At 37.1% G+C, this 17,205-nt stretch overlaps 2 pseudogenes; both read right to left on the bottom strand.

Moving 5' to 3' along the window:
* Positions 1–4,043: 4,043 nt before the first annotated feature.
* Positions 4,044–5,923, bottom strand: LOC139701337 (serine/threonine-protein kinase Nek4 pseudogene; annotated as a pseudogene).
* A 41-nt stretch (positions 5,924–5,964) lies between these two features.
* On the bottom strand, positions 5,965–7,315 carry LOC114093835 (serine/threonine-protein kinase Nek4-like; annotated as a pseudogene).
* Positions 7,316–17,205: the final 9,890 nt, after the last annotated feature.

Raw genomic sequence — 17,205 nt, 5'->3', positions numbered from 1 at the left:
TCCACATTAGAAATCAAGCAGAGTTTAGGAACGTAATTTAGCGGTAGAGCATGTACCCAGCCTTGAGTTCCATCCTCAGCACCAACATAAATAAACAGATGAAAGTCAAGTAGACTACACCACTAATCGTAAGAACTATGAGAGCACATGGTAATATTTTAGTGACTTTCTAGTGAATATGAGACATACAGACTTCCTCTGGCGACATTGCTATACTTTTAGATAATACCAATGTGGATCTAATTTAACTACTTTTAATATTTGCCAAATGTATTAGACTGTGATTCCTAAAATATGTTAAATGGCATTATTAGTTCTACAATGTATACTAACCTAAACAGTTTAAATATTTAAACATAATATTCACATTTTAAAGCTATATATTCATATTCATAGCCTAAATATGTATATTTATATTTATATCCTAAAGTATCCAAGATATCAGGAAATAAAGAAGCCAATTTATGTTTGATTATTTGAACTTCCCTCCAAAATGTTTTTACCCTGGGATCCTTTTCTACGAACAACACTACTAACACAGTGTAGTTGACCCTATTGATGTCCCACTCATAATCTAACATGATTGCAATTTTACAGTAAGCTCCTCTAAACGCCAGCACCTTTATCTTTTCCCCTTTGTCTCCCTTATGTGTTCCTCCCTCAAGAAGTCTTTGCCTGCTTACCTTGCAGGAAATAAGAGCTGGAGATTAATGCCCTTCACTCTCAAAATTTAAAAGAAGCTGACTGACAAATACTCTTAGGTCCTCACAATTCCTGTAATGTGCTAGAGTTTCCCATGAGGAATAACTTCCTGTCACTCACGGTATTAGGTGAATTGAAGAGGTAATCTTTCTTGGCTGCCTTTTTTCCTAGTCTCACTCATCTGCCGCTGGTGTTTCTTTCACATTCTAAACAAACTACTTGTAGTTAAATCCTTGCCTCAGGTCTTACCTCTGGGGGAAAGAAAACAGGGATACATATTTTGGAAGCTGGTTGCTTCCTGCTCTACTTTCAAATGACCCAAATATCTGATCAATTACTTCTGACAGCCTCTGAATATAAATCTCCAGGTTTTTACATCCCAGATTTTCTCCATTGTGTTACTATACTCTTCACATATTGTAAAAAAGTTACTTTGCTGATATGATTTTTCTGGGCATTTTATTTCTTGCTGCTTTAAATTCTGTCAAAGGAAAAATTGCACTAAAAGAAGTTAGACACAGACAACTTTATTGAAGTCTACTGCAAAAGGGAAGAAAGTCTGAACTTTGCTGAAAGAACTGGGAAGCACTAGGGTGAGTTAGCAAAAAAGTACTGAATGATTTTAGTGAGGTTAGCCAATGGGACCTGGAGAGCACATTGAATTATTGCTGAGTTTGCAATATTTTTTTTTCTGTGATTAGATCATCTGTATTTGATATGATTTGTGCCCATTCAAGTTGTGACTCTTACTTTCCCATAAAAATAGCAGATAGGAGCAATCTTTCTTTTGATGATCACATTTGCTTTAAAGGGATGATTCCCAGCAATCAAAAAAAGACATTTTGTTGACTGTAAAACTAACAAGAGGTTGATTTGCATACATTTCAAAGGAGCCACAATGATTTCCCCAAACTGCAAGTTTCTAAAGCAAATGTGTTGAGAGGAACCTTACTAAAAGTCTTTAAAATGTAGTTGACTTGAGGGTGATACCTCTGGTTGTCAGTGGTGAGTTCTACTTTCTCAGATGTTGAAGTAAACCATTAGAGAAGCATGCCCAGGCAAGCAAGGTTTACTTAAAAAGGGGTAAAACAGACTTCTCCTGGGAGGGAGAAGGGGGCCATAGTTGGTATCCTGGTATCCCAAGAAGTGAGAGTGTTCTGTGTCCTTTATCTATCCTAGATTTTCTTTGCTCTTCTGCCTTCTTCCTTCTTACCTCTCCTTCCTGCATATGTGACTTGGTCCAGGAGATGCTCCAGGTGGCAGGGCCAGAAGCAGATGGGCTGGAGGGGCCAAGGTGGAGTGGTCCAGGCAGGAAGGGGGCCCAGAGTGCATCAATCAACAACTTTTACAACTCCCTGCAGGGAGGGACAATTCCTGGTGCAGGTTACCTTCCCAACAGGTTGGAGCATGGACAGGTTATTTTGAGGAAGGTGGAGGAAGGGCTCTAAAGGCAATAACATTTCGATTTCTCAGGGGCGGTCTCCAACTTCCCTGCCCAAATTGGCCTTCATTCTCTAGACCTGCACAGGATCACCTGTCTGCACTGACTGCCTGTATTTTATTCTGGCTTCAAGGGGAATGTTAAGGATAACTTGGTCAAGTCCAAGACTGGTTAGTGAACATCCAAGGACATGTTTCTGACCTTCCCCTTGTGTAGTGTTGGAAGATTCTGTAAGAGTTGTCCAGATTTATTCCACCATAGTTTTATAACACTGGGACACTAAATATTTTCTTTCTTTTTTATTAAATAATCAAAACTTCTGTTTTACAAAACTATTTACTAGAACAACTAATAAAGAATGTGATATAAAATCCTACATTTAAAACATGGAAACATAACCAACATCATTATATAATTGAAGAGAAACTTTCTTCCAGAGACAAACATTGATACCATCGGTAATATGTGATGAGTTCTACTTCTTCACATGTTGAAGTTTGAACATAAGAGAAGCACCCCAAGGAAAGCATATAAAGCAGGATTTATTCAAAAATGGATAACAGACTTCTCCCAGAAGGGAGAAAGGGCCATAGCTGGTATCCTGGCATCCCAAGAAGTAAGGTTTTCTGCCCTTTTTATATTTCCTAGTCTTGCTTGGTTCTCCTGCCCTCTTCCCCCTATCTTTCTCCTTTCTGCATATTTGACTAGGTCCAGGAAAGCTTGGTGGGATGTCCAAAAGGTGGGAAACAGTTGGGCTGAAGGGGGACAGAGCAGCACAGGACACATTAATTAACAACCTTATGGCTCTGGGTGGAGGGGCAATTCCTGGACAGGTTACCTGGGCAACAGGTTGGAGCAGGGGAAGGTTCTTGATAAGGGTGGAGGAAGGGCTCTGATGGAACTAACATTTCAGTCCCTCAGGGGACAGTCTCCAACTTGCTGACTCACTCAAAATTGGCCTCCTTGATCTGACCTGACTCAATCTAACTATTTATACTGACTGCCTGTCTAATTCTGGCTTCAACATTACACATATCCAGTATAATAAAAAAGGCCTGGACTTTATTTACAAATTACTTAATTAGGAAAGTAATTAAGAGATGTTTTCATTGAAGGAGAAATAAATCTAGCAAAACTAGTATGTGAAAACATAATGCTTTACAAAGCCAAAATACTGAAGATTCAATTCTTGTATACCCAAAATGAGGCACATATTAAACAAAAACGTTGAACATCCATTAGAGTATAAAAATGAGATCTAGGGCTGGGTTTGTGGCTCAGAAGTAGAGTGCTACCCTAGCACTTGCGAGGCCCTGGGTTTGATCCTCAGCACTGCATAAAAATAAATGAATAAAATCAAGGTATTGGGTGCAACTATAACTAAAAATAAATATTACAAATAAATAAATAAATAAAGTAAAAAAAATGGGATCTAGTTGCTCAAACTCTACAAATTCCTAGTTTTTAAATCTACTGTAATCTGTCAATTACTCCCTAAAGTTATTAACAACAGCAGATATTACCACTGGACATATAATGTCATTTATTTCTTCTTTGCTTTTATCACTATAGTACAATACAAAATTTCCAATGCAATGTTTTATGTCCCTGTTTTTAAACTAATTAACACCTTAATAAAATAAAGTTCTAGATGCAAAATTTAAGTCGTGTAAGGCTCAGTAAACAGCAACCAAAAACATAACATTTTTCTCATAAAAGGAATATGAAAGCCAAAGTTTTTTTCTTTTGTGAACTTGCTTCATATTACTCTGTTCTGTCCAATTTTTTTTTTCCATTAAGAAAACCCAAAGAGATATAAAACAGTTGTTTATTATATTTTGTTTTTAAAGCAAAAACCTTTGAAAATAGGTCTTGAGACCTGTTAAATAAGAACAAACTCTCAAAAATTCACATTTTCTTCAAAAAATTTCAAGTGGAGAATTTTCAAGTGTACATTGTACATTTTTCATCCATATACTTTCTACATACCTTTCTCTGCAAGTCATCATCCTCTTCTACCTGCTCTAAAAGCTAAGCCCCAAGCCTCTGATGACATCCACTCTTAAGTCTTTGATTATTTTCCTGATCTTTTCAGAACCTGGCATGATAGCTGAAAGCAGTGGAGTTCTTCTGTCTCCTATGCAACTTCTCCATGAAGTACTAGTGTTTCCTGATATTTCCGTTTAAGTTTGAATTCTGACACTGGATTTGATAATGGGAGATCTTCAGAGTTCACTTTAGAGCCCAGTTTAAGGATCTCCTTCATCAATTGTACCAAGTCATTAATTTCATTTGCATGACTTTTCCTTTTCCTGGAATCTCCAATTGACTTACCAGTCAAATTTGTAGAACTTAACTCACCCTCAGACAGGCAATGAATCAATTTCCTTACTTGAGCGATGCTGCAGTCAGGGACAGACTGGCCCTGCCATACTCAGAAAAGTTCTCACTGAAGGTCCTGAACTGGATATCTCCTGGGACTGCTGTAGTCGCCTCCTGTCTCTAACGATTAATGATTGGTTCTTTGCTGACATCATCTCACTGCTCCTTGACCTGCTCCCAGACCCAGTGATCATTTTTTTTTTTTTTTTTTTTGATACTGGGGATTGATTCCAGGGACACTTAACCATTGAGCCACATCCCCGACCCTTTTTTGTATTTTCTTTAGTGACTGAGTTGCTTAGGGCCTCACAAATTTGTTGAGTCTGGCTTTGAATTTTCCATCTTCCTGCCTCAGTCTCCCAAACTGCTGGGATTACTGGCATGCACCACCTTGCCTGACAGTGAAACTTCTTCTTTGTTTTCCAGCATTTTGTTGTACAGATATGATAGCCACTTTTCCAACAGTAGGATGAGAAAGCAAAAGTTAGAGGTACCTGTTGAAATGCAAAGAGATCTCTGCTGCTGGGTGCAATGGCACAGGCCTGTAATCCCAGGGGCTCAGGAGGCTAAGACAGGAGGATTGTGAGTTCAAAGCCAGCCTCAGCAATGGTGAGGCACTAAGCAACTCACTGAGACTCTGTCTCTAAATAAAATACAAAATAGGGCTCAGTGGTCGAGTGCTCCTGAGTTTAATCTCCAGTACCAAAAATCTCTGTTTTCTGCCATTGCTGTCAAGACAAAGAAGGTTCAGATACAGATTTGTATGGTTATAAACCAGGGTTGGTTGTGCCCTGTTTTGTATATTACATTCACCATCAAATCCATCCTGGTCCTTTGGCTTTTGGTCTTTGTTTAGGGACAACAACAACTTCACTGGTTCACTGTCAACCTCACGGCTACTATCAGAGGACCATGTGGGAATCAGGTTTTCAGGATGGGCACTGGACTTGGTGTCATCCTGCAGACTCTCTCCCTTCACTTGAGAAAAGTGGCATTTACCTTTATGCTCACTACAGGCCTCTAAGTGTCTCAGTTGATTCTGAACTGGGCCGTCATTCATGATGATGTGCCTTCTTTCTGCAGGTAAGATATCAATATTTACCCTACTTATTGGTGGCTAGTGTCTCAGCAGTATTGCTCATGCCCAGTTTTCCAGTGTAAACTTTCAGAGCAGCAAGTGATTTCAAGGGACCAATGACTATTGGTTTCTCCTGGGACAAATATTTATCTTCACTCATTACATGTCTTGGAACCCTCAGCAGAATGTGGTTGGGAATGGATTACTTCATGATTGAATGCCTTTCTTAAAACCATGGTAGCAATAGGGTTCGATATAGAGCCACCATTTTTAATGCTATTTTTGAATTTGTGGCTTCCAAACACAAGGAGATTTGGCATTTCCTATAAAGCTGCCTCTTGGCATTGGTGGCAGCTTTCCCTCAATAATCCAATAAAGTAAGAATCCATGTTTTTTTTTTTTTTTTTTTTTTTTTTTTTGCATTGAAAGCATGCTTCAGGGTGGTTATTTCATAGACACAGCATCCCAAATCCCAAACATCAGACCTATATTATAGTTGTAGGGTCTGTTTGAGAATAATTCGCATCTCATGTACTAGGTTGTGCCAATGAGGGTGCTTGCCATGTCACACTCAGGTAATTCCTAGATCAGCCACTTTGATGATTTTATTCTTGCTAGAAAGACATTTTGAGCTTTCATATTTCCATGAGGGATGCTTCTCACGTAAATACTGCAAATCCATGGCACTCTGTACACATCATTCTACCATCCGACTCTCACGCAGCAGTTTCCCTTTCTGCTTCTCAAACTTCTAAAACAGATTACCTCCTTTACAGAAGTCTATGGCAATGTAGAGCAGACCATCCCTGACTCCTCTTAAGTGCCAATGTTGGGGTACTTCAATGAGGAAAGAGCTGAGCTTCCTCTTCAGCAGCTCACCACTCTCAGCCAGAGGAGTTTTGCAGGTTCAGTTTTCTGATGACAAACTACCACGGGTATTTCACAGCAGCACCTTCATGTAGCTGCCTCTGCCCATAGGGCCATGTTCCTGGTGCAGATCCACAGGACAAGCAGCGGCAGCAGCAAAGGGCAGCTGGCAGCAGCAGGAGGCAGGGCTTATGCCCAGGGCCTGTGGCCGGGTTGGCTCTGAAGGCAGCTGGGCCCACAGCATGCTCCGTGCAGGATCATAGAGGTCCAGTTGACCATGATGCTGCTGCCATAGAGATCCCTCTCAGGACAGTCCTGGGAATGCTCCAGACACTAAACATTTCTAAGTCTCCTTCACAAAAAGCTTGTAATAATCACATCTTCTATGGTATCATCATAAAGATCAAAAGAAATAATGTATCTGTTATGCTGTGGTATTTGCATTTTGTTTTTATGTTCATTGTTCCTGGATCATAACTCCCTTTGAAAGCAAGTCATAAAAGTTAAGTTTCATCTTCCCCAATTTGGGTCATAGAAATGCCAATATTCCTCCTACCTTAAACTTTACCATAAAGAAATTCCCTGATGTACCTTGTCTGATAGTTGATAATAAGACACCATTTAAGAAGAGATTAATTGTCCTTGAACAGGCCAGCCAAGAAAAACTGAACAATCAGGACTTGCTAGGTGTCACCACCCAGTCTATCTGCATTAGACAGGTGATGAAGTCTACATACAAATACAGAGGAAGAACGTTCAAAGGGCTTCTGGATGGCTGAACAAATGGAGGTTCCTGGACCTGTTGCCCCAGAAAGGGCATGGAAGTTTCTTGCCCCTTCTCCCATACCTCAATGCATGTCTTCTTCTATATCATTTGTCATACATTTATAATAAGCCAGTAAATGTGTTTTATTGAGGACTGTGAACCACTCAAATGAATTAATTGGACCCAAGATGGAGACATAGAAACTCCAATTCATAGCTGGTCAGTCAGAAGCACAGATGGAACAAGGCGGGGCTGGCAATTGGCATCTGAGGAAGAGGTCAGTCTTGGGGACTGATTCCTCATCCTGTAGGATCTGGCACTATCTCTCAGTTACACAATTTCAGAAACAAGTTATAATAGAAGGTGCCTAGCTGATGCCTGCTGCAGAATTGATTGCTTGATGTTAGGCAGAGATCTCACACCCTTGGAGGTCACAGATATGTTCTGCAATATGAATTTGTAGTAGCAGAAATCGAGTCTGAGTTTGGGCTATTTTTTCCACTACATCCACACAGTATCTGCACTTCTTGATATAGTATATTAGTCAGCTGGGGATGTCATAATAAAATACTACAGACAGGGAGGTATAAGAAATAGTCAAAATGGAATAATTTATATTCTTCTAGTTCTGGTGACTGAGATTCCCAGATCAACTTGCCGGCAGAGTTCTCTTCCTTACTAACAGATATTCACATTTTTTTTTTTTTAAAGAGAGAGAGAGAGAGGGAGAGAAGAGAAAGAGAGAGAATTTTTTTTAATATTTATTTTTCAGTTTTCGGTGGACACAACATCTTTATTTTATTTGTATGTGGTGCTGAGGATCAAACCCAGCGCCCCACGCATGCCAGGCGAGCGCATTACCGCTTGAGCCACATCCCCAGTTCAAGATATTCACATTTTGACTATATCCTCACATAGTCTATTTTCTGTGTGTAGGCATTCCTGGTAACTCTTCATCTTCTTCCAGTTCTATTGAATTATAGACCGACCTTATGAACTCTTTACCTTAATTACTTCCGTGAAAGCTCCATTTCCATATATAGTTATATTGAGGGTGAGGGTTGGTTATAGTCTGGACATGAATTATCCCTCAAAGACTTATGTGTTGAAGGCTTGTTCCCCAACGCAGCAGTGTTCAGAGGTGGAAATTTTGAGAAGTAATTAGACATGAAGTTTCTGACTTGTTAATGGATTAATCCATTGAGGGATTCATAGTCAACGGCATTATTGGGAGATGGTGGAAACTATAGGCCATGGGGCCTAGTTAGAGGAAGTAAATCACTGGGGTCGTGGCCTGGGGGAAGTTATTTTGCTTCCAGCCCCTTCCTCACTATCTCTCTCTCTCTTCGCTTCCTGGCTTCCCTGAGCTGACAGCCTTCTCCCACTGCACCTTTCTGCCATGATGTTCTGCCTTAAGTCAGGCCCAAAGAAATGGAGTCAATCAACCTTGGACTGAAATTTCTGAAACCATGAGCCAAAATTAATCTTTCTCCCTTTAAGTTGTCTTTCTTATGTCCTTTGTTCCAATAATTAAAAGCTGACAATTACAGGATTAAACCAAAGAATTTTTGAGAAATACAGTTCAGCCCACTACACATAGTTTTTAGATCATAATTCAAATAACAACAACAACAACAACAACATCTAACTATTATTTTAAATAAGCATACCACAACTAGAAGCGCTGAATAAAATATGCTTTTTTATCTGTCAATGAAATTGGAAAGCACAGAACATAGAAAGCAGACAGCTCTTCTCCCAAGGCAGAGACATGATTTATTCATCCATTGGCTGTTATTAAGACAATATATTTTCTAAAAAGCCTCTGGCCAGTGCATCTTTTATTTGATAAGTTTTACATTGCTTCTGTAGGTCAATATTTTCCTTTGTTATGTAAAATTCTAGAGAGAAATAGGTTTATAAAGGAAATTCTTTTCAGAGAACTTGCATTTAATTTAAGCATCAGACTGAAAAAAACTAACCAACTAACTTATTCATGATCTAGAACCAGATAGATCAACTAACAAAGAACTTAGGTAGATCAATTTAGCCTGTTAATTATAGATGAGATCAATTTGGAGAGTTGTACATATACAGAAGATCAATGTCTTTAGGTAAAGTGTTTGGAAGTAAAATTACAATCACAAAATGTGCTTGACTAAAAATAAATGCTACTGGCATGGTAACACTTTAAGGAAGAATCAGGGGAAGAAATTTCTGACAAAACAAAGATGAACACAGACAGTTTCTGAAGGAAATTGTTTGGAAAGACCAATTAATTTTCTTATATTTTAGTAGTATTCAACATGTATTATTTGGGAAAATTATATAGTTTTTTAAAGACCTTTCAAGGATACAGTGGCACAAAAATTTTGGACACTCTGTAGTCCCATCAAGATCAAGGGGATATATAAAAATACAGTAAATGGAAAAAAAAAAAGAAAGAAAAAAAATGCCTGTTAACTTTCTCAGAGTTAGTGATGAGTTTAAATGAAAATGAGAAGGTAGAATATGTGCCCATTTGTGCTGATTAGTAAATTAGTAAATCCCCTGCCTGAACTTGTCCTAAGATTGAACCACTCAGCAGTTTTTGATGGTCACGTAATGCCACAGATGTGATTGGTTTTGTACTCTTTGTCAAATTGACAGTGCAGGACAAACATTGTGAATGATAAAATGTAACACCAGCAATGGTGGTTGTCCCCTAGGTTTTATTGACAGGAGAATATCGCAACCCTCCTTTACAACAATATCCCGAAAACACTCCCCTCATGTCTGCCTGAGGGGCATCTCCGCATTGTTCAGCTTCTGGACTCAAGTGTGTTTGTGGAGAGGGGCTGGGGAAGAAACTGAACTTCTCATTCTTCCCAGGATCTGTATGCATTAGGTATAACATTCCTTTCCAACAACTGGAAATAAAGCTAAGAGGCAGAACAAGAAATGGGAAGTAAGAGCAAAAAGAGGCAGGTGGGGGTCTGAAGGATGATTATTGCTAAATTGGTAGAGTGCTTGTCTTGCATGCAGAAGGCCCTGGGTTTAATCCCCGTCACAAAAAACAAACAAACAAACAAAAAAACCCCCACATATCTGAACTCTTAATCATCTTATTTTTTTTTTTTTATGTCTCCTGGCATTGTTTATCCCACTAGCTAAATTTAATTAAGCACTTCAGTTGAAAATCTTCTTTACTGTTGATCAATCCATAAGATTTTCAGAGTGCATAAATTAATCTCTAAGGTAATATCAAATTTGATTAATTCTGTCCTTCAGCTTATTCTCTCCCCCCTACACAGCCCCCACAGATACACACACTTGCACACACTATTATTAAATTAATTAATTTGATTTCTTTTTTTCTATTTCTTTCTTTCTTTCTTTCTTACATACATGACAATAGTGGAATGATTTCTTAAAGTTAATTCTCTCAGATGTTTTGGGAAGCATTTTGCACAATAATTTTATTTACAACCACACTTATAATACATATTTTATTCATTTAATTATTTTTTACAATACTGGAGGTTGAACACAGTAGTGTTCTACCACTGAGATATATTCACAGTCATTTTTTATGTTTTCCTTAAGACAGGGTTTCACTACATTGCCGAGTTCGGTCTCAAACTTGTGATCCTCCTGCTTTAGCCTAACCAGTATCTGGAATTATAGGCATGCACCACCACTCCAGTCATATTATTATTAACTCAATTTTGTGAATGAGGGAACTGAATGTGTTTCTTATCTGACCACAGTCCCTAAATTAATTTGTTACTTTAACCTTCTTCTAGCTGATTCTATAGTTACTACAGGGAAACAAGAGAGTTTGGTTGTTAAAATTCTTGAGTTATCACAGTCTTCAATTCTGAACACAATAATTACTATCTATGAAAGTTTTTGAAATGTTAGTTCCCTTTTTTGGTCTCAGTTATTCTTCAGTAATAAGAAGATAAACATTTTTTTGTATCTCATAGGAGTGCTGTGACAGTTGAATGAATGAGTGCAGGTGAAGTGCTCAGAACAGTGCCTAAACTGTAACACAGGTAGGTGACAATCATGGCGATGATAATGATGAAGATGGTAACAATGATTCATAGTGCCTCTAGTAATAAAATGATTATCTTCAAAGTGGGTGATGCTTTTATCCTTTGAGGAAAATGTTTCTCTTAGAGACACTGAGACATAAATATATAGAACAGGAAGCCTTCCCTTAGCTTATATCAATCTTATCTATTTTATTTGTACTTCCTGCATTCCTGTTACAGCTTCAACCAGTCTTAATACATTACCATATCCTTTCCAAAGGCTTATTTCTCCTATCTTCACTCTACCTCTGGGAAGCTCCTCCATGTCATGTCTCCTATTGGAGGTTGGCAAGATAGCATCCAACAAGGGAAGGGTAGATATGCTTATGCTCCCAGAACCTGCTAGCACAACTTTCAAAGAAGAGACATGCTCTTGTTCTGCTTTTTTATTTACCCTCAGTAATGGATGGGAACTTAAGGAACTCCTGACTCTACCCTTTAGTCAAAATGATTGTTTGCAAATCCTCCCAAGTATCATTAAAGAAACTCTGGCTTCAAAAATGCAGCCTAACTATAAACCACAATTATTTGAAGCACATTTGTGTTTCAGCAGTTATCGGTACCAAGAAAAATGTTCCTTTTAAAATAGAAACACTTATTTTGGGGAAAATTGTTCCATTTTCAGATATTTTCTTTACATTGTATTTGACTTAATTTCAGAGCAGAGTCAAGGTTTTGTATTCCCAAATAGTGATATTATTTAAAAAATACTAAAGTTTAAATGGAGGACAAATAGAGTCACAGATATATCCCATCCCACCATGCCTGGCAAATAAATACAATTTAATAGTTATATTCTTAAATTTTATAAAGGTCATCACTGGTGACTAGTTAGCAGATATTTAAGTGGATTGGTTTATAAAATTCCTAAGCATTTTTTTAAATTTTATGGAATAAGTTTTAAAAGATTGTTTTTTAAGTCAGCAATATGAAATCAATAAATTTGGCATAACTAAGACACCAGATGTCAGAAGTGAAATAAGCTATGAATAGACAGGAGGTTTTCACTATATGGAGGAACATTGGTTTCTTTATTCCACAGTATGGGAGAAAAATGACATGAAATTGGTAATTAACATTGATATTATATGCATGAAAAGTACATCATTCCAGAGCTGTTATAGAAAGGCATAGTTCTTAAATAGTCTTTCATTTTCTAAAGTCAACTTTTACCACAAGCAAACCCAACCTTTCAGAATTAAGCAATATTCTGATTGCAAGTCCAGTACTCCAGATATAATTAACCTGGATATCCCTTTTTTCTCTGTTTCTGTCTCTCCCTCACAAACACAATTTTTATTCCACAATCTATAATAGAGTAGCTGATGTGATATTTTATAAGCAGTCCATATAAATTGAAAAAAAAATTAGAAAGTAGACAAAGGATAGTGCCACAACAAAGGGACCATGGCTCTGAGTGGTGGAGAACAACACTAAGGTGGTGAATTTGTTTCAGGTTATTTGAAAAGACAAACACAAGAGGCTGGGATTGTGGCTCAGTGGTAGAGCGCTCGCCTTGCATGCCCAGGTTCGATCCTCAGCACCACATAAAAATAAAGGCATTGTGTTATGTTCATCTACACCTAAAAAATATTTTAAAAAATTATAAAAATAAAGACAAACACTAATGATTTTGAAAGAATAAACTTGCTTCAAGTTTGGATTTGCTTAAAGTCTTTCTAGTACCAAAGATATTTTGCTCCTAGAACGTATGATTCTACTTGGTAATCACTTTCTTTTACCCAGTTGATACCCAAATGAAGTTGGGCTGTTTCCAATGCTAATATTTGCAATCAGAAGACAAAGTCATGCTTCATAAGAGGAAAACCAATATACTTTGTTTCAATGTCAAACAATGCAAGGCATTGTTGATGAAATGGGTCTCTAAACCCCAGTGCATCAATGTGTTGAATATTTTGGTCACTAACTGTTCTCAGTTAACAGAAAGTTTACACTATGTCAACATGTCAGTGCTATCTATAGAAACCAGATCATGGGAGATTATAGGATATAAGGTATGAGGAATTTAATAGTGAAATGGCTTAAAGAAGAGGCTTGTAATAGATTTATATCATTTTATTATACTGTAGTATTCTGGATTTTCCATGTTTTACTAATTAAATTCAAGCATGTAAATACAAATTACACAAGAACTGTTTTTGAAGAGAAGTGCAAACCCATTAAGATATTGAGGGAGCAAAAAGCAAGAACCCTGAAAATTGCTCAGACTTTAGTTTCTAAAACACTGGTTTCTGGTTATTACCACTAGACAGAAGTGAGATCTGTGATTAATCATAAATTCTCCAAGCTGTATTTTCCTGATTGGTAAAATGCAAGCAATAAATTCTACCTCACAAAGTTGTCAGGAGAATTAGATGTGATAAAATTTATAAACTTCTTTGTAAGAAGCAAAGAAACTCAATACTTTTAGATATTGTTACTTTAATTCATATTATTTTCTTTTTTTGTATTATATATCTCAACAAGCTGATGAACTATTGGTAATATTTATAGGTACAAAAGTAATATTGTATCAGTGATCGTATAAAAATATATTTTCTCAAGAAAGTAAAAAATAAGAAAGCGAAATGCAAGTAATTTGGGAAAAAAAGAAATGTAATTTTTTAAAAAAATCACTTTAAAAAACTGGTGGCATACACCTGTAGTCCCAGAAACTCAGGAAGCTGAGGAAGGAAGATCTCAAGGTTGGGTTCAGCCTTAGCAACTAAGCAAGACCATCAATAATTTAGTGAGATCATGACTCAAAATAAAAATGAATAAATAGTTATATGAAAAGATCTGGGGATGTAGCTCAGTCATAGAGCACCTCATGTTTCAATCCCCAGTACCACACACACACACACACACACACACACAAATCAGTTTAATGACAGGGTGTATGTGTGGGCACTGGTGTGTATTTGTGTGTGTCAACATATAATGGATCAAAAACAATATGTGTAGGTTTTTATCAAGAAAATAGGAGTACTCTAAAGGTTGAATAGAGCTAGAAATCTGAAGAACTCTAGCTTTATTTTCTGGGTGAATTTCATCAATATTTAACCTCATACTGCCCAGAATCTTCAATGACAATAATAAGAAAATTAGCTTTGCCAAGTTATCTGAAAACATCACATAAGGACTGAATATGTGGCTCAGTGGTACAGTGCTTCACATGTATGCCTGAGGCCCTGGGTTTGATTTCTATCGCTACAAAAAAAAAAAAAAAAAAGAAAAAAAAAGAAAAGAAAAAGAAAAAGTCATCATTTAAAATTCTGGGATATCATGAAATGTTTCCAAACTAATACAGGTTCATATCAATGACATTTTTTATTATTTAATCTTACATTTAGACAGCTCAAAGACACTGAAGGCTAGAACTTCTTTAAAGTTGTTAGTTTCTGCTTATTCTATGAGTTAAATATACACACTAATGGAAAGCATTATGAACAATTAAAAGATAAACACAATTCCACACACTTTTACCACCTACTATTGTTTGGAAAACACTCTCAAAAAGTGCAGCTTATTGGATGAGAATTTTTATCTCTACACCTGAAAGTCATGGGACTGTAACTGTCTACCCCTGTCATTTGCTCTCTGCTGGGTCTGACTATGAGGACATTCTTGTTAACAATGGTCCACATCATGCTTTAAATATAGCCCTTGCTGCTCTGCCACTGAAGCTTATCTCAGAATGAACATATTTTTTCCTCTTCTCCTTCTCTCAAATTAACAAGAGGATCACAATTCCCCCACAGGGAACATCTGGAATGTAGTTTTTGAATAGCTTCTTTAAAAACCCTCTGTTCTCCCTAATGGGCAGAATCACAGCTTCTGGGACAGGAGTCCTCTGTGTTTCTCCTTTGCCAGCAAAGCAACAAAACTTCTTTTTCCTTATTCTCAAAACCGTGTCCTTGTTATTGGATTAGCATTTAGGGCAAGGACCAAGCTTTCGGTAACATGCTGTTTTCATACTCTCTATAGGATAAATAAGGGGTCTGGCAAGACTAGAAATGCCAGGAGCTCTGGTCAAACTTCTATTTACCAAACAATAAGAAAGAACTTGACATTTGACAAACATTCTTTTTAGGGGACTGCTAATTGACACAAGAATCTCAAGGCGAAAGTTAAATAGATTAAGTTGTCCAACAGTAGCAGCTATCTTTATTATACTATTGTGAACATCACAGATGCATGTCATTAAGAACAGTGGGAAACAGACTGACAGATATGAAAGCTAAATATCCTTTTCTATGTTTAGGGGAATAAGTAGGATATGAGAAAAAAAAAGAATGAATATATCAGAACAAGAAGATTCCATCTTGAAGCACTTGAAGAATTAACAACTAAACAACATTTTAGTTAATAAGGAGAATAACTTGGAAAATGATGTTTAAAAGATTAAAGAAATTACTTCATCTTTGTTGGTTTTTTACTGTTTGGAATTTGTATCACAGTAACAAGAGGTTCTGAGATTTAATTCCAGTTATTTCATTTCTAATAATAAGGAGTAACTAGTTAATAATTTAAATAAAATAACAATAGAAAGATGAGCCAATAATGCTGGAAATACAAGTAATCTGTTTGAAGCAATTTCTGCTGTTTCTTAAAGAGTTTATTTTTGAATGAAAATATGATTCAAACCAAACCAAACTAAGTGCTAAGTTCACCCCTTCAATGGCTAATGTAGAATCAAATCTCCTGGGCAATGGGTCCCTTATTTATCATTGTATGTGTTTGTATTGCATTCAGCACCAATGTGATGACACAGCAGTTGTCTATAGATATTGAAACATAAAGAAGACAAAAAATAAAAACTATGTAGTATGTTAAGCACAGCCTGATTGAGAAGTCAAAAAGAAGTGGAGCCAATGATCAGTTGTCTATACTGTATTAGTAACCTTTTCATCACTATAACAAAATACCCAAGGTGATCAGCTTGTAAAGATAAAATTTTTTATATTTGAATAACAGTTTTGTGATTCCAGCCCATGATTTTTGGCTCTGTTACTTTGATCCTATGTAAGGTAGCACATCTTGATGGGAGTGTTTAGCAGAGCAAAACTGCTTACCTCAAGACCAGGAAGTAAAACCTAGGAAGGAAAAGGTGCTGGGATTCACAATACCTTGGAGATCACCCACCTGATGACCTAAGGTTTCTCACAGAGCCCACTTCCTGAATGTTTTACCACCTTTTAATAGCACCACATTGGGAAACAAGTCTTTTTTTATCATTTTCTGTCAAGGAAAAAATATATATATTTTATTAACTACACATGACAGTACAATGATTTTGACAATTCATTCATTTGAATCAAATGGGGTATAATTTCTCATTTTTCTGAGTGTACAGGTTGCAGAATCACATTGGTCATACAGTCACCTATATATATACAGCAATAATAATGTCTATTTTATTCTGCTGCCCTTCCTATCCCCCCTTCCCCTCCCCTCCCCTCCCATCACTTCTCTCTACCCAATCTAATGTGACACACCTTTTTTTTTCCTTCTCACAACATCATACATGTAATCTGTATAATGATGAGGGTCTCCTTCCATCTTCTGTGCAATTCCCTTTCTCCCTCCTTTTCCCTCCCACCTCTCTTCCCTATTTAGTGGTAATCTTCTTCTCATGCTCTTCCTCCCTATCCCATTTTGATTCACCCCCCTTATATGAGAGAAGACATTCGGCATTTGTTTTTTTAGGGATCGGCTAATGCCACTTAACATAATCTGCTCTAATGCCATCCATTTCCCTGCAAATGCCATGATCTTGTTGTTTTTTAGTGCTGAGTAATATTCCATTGTGTATAAATGCCACATTTTTTTTTTATCCATTCATCTATTGAAGGGCATCTAGGTTGGTTCCACAAATCTTTTTAACGGA

This window comes from Marmota flaviventris, chromosome 9 (genome assembly GCF_047511675.1).
Source record: "Marmota flaviventris isolate mMarFla1 chromosome 9, mMarFla1.hap1, whole genome shotgun sequence".
Classification (NCBI taxonomy): domain Eukaryota; kingdom Metazoa; phylum Chordata; class Mammalia; order Rodentia; family Sciuridae; genus Marmota; species Marmota flaviventris.
The sequence above is the reverse complement of the archived record's forward strand: the minus strand, read 5'-3'. Positions and strand labels throughout refer to the sequence as shown.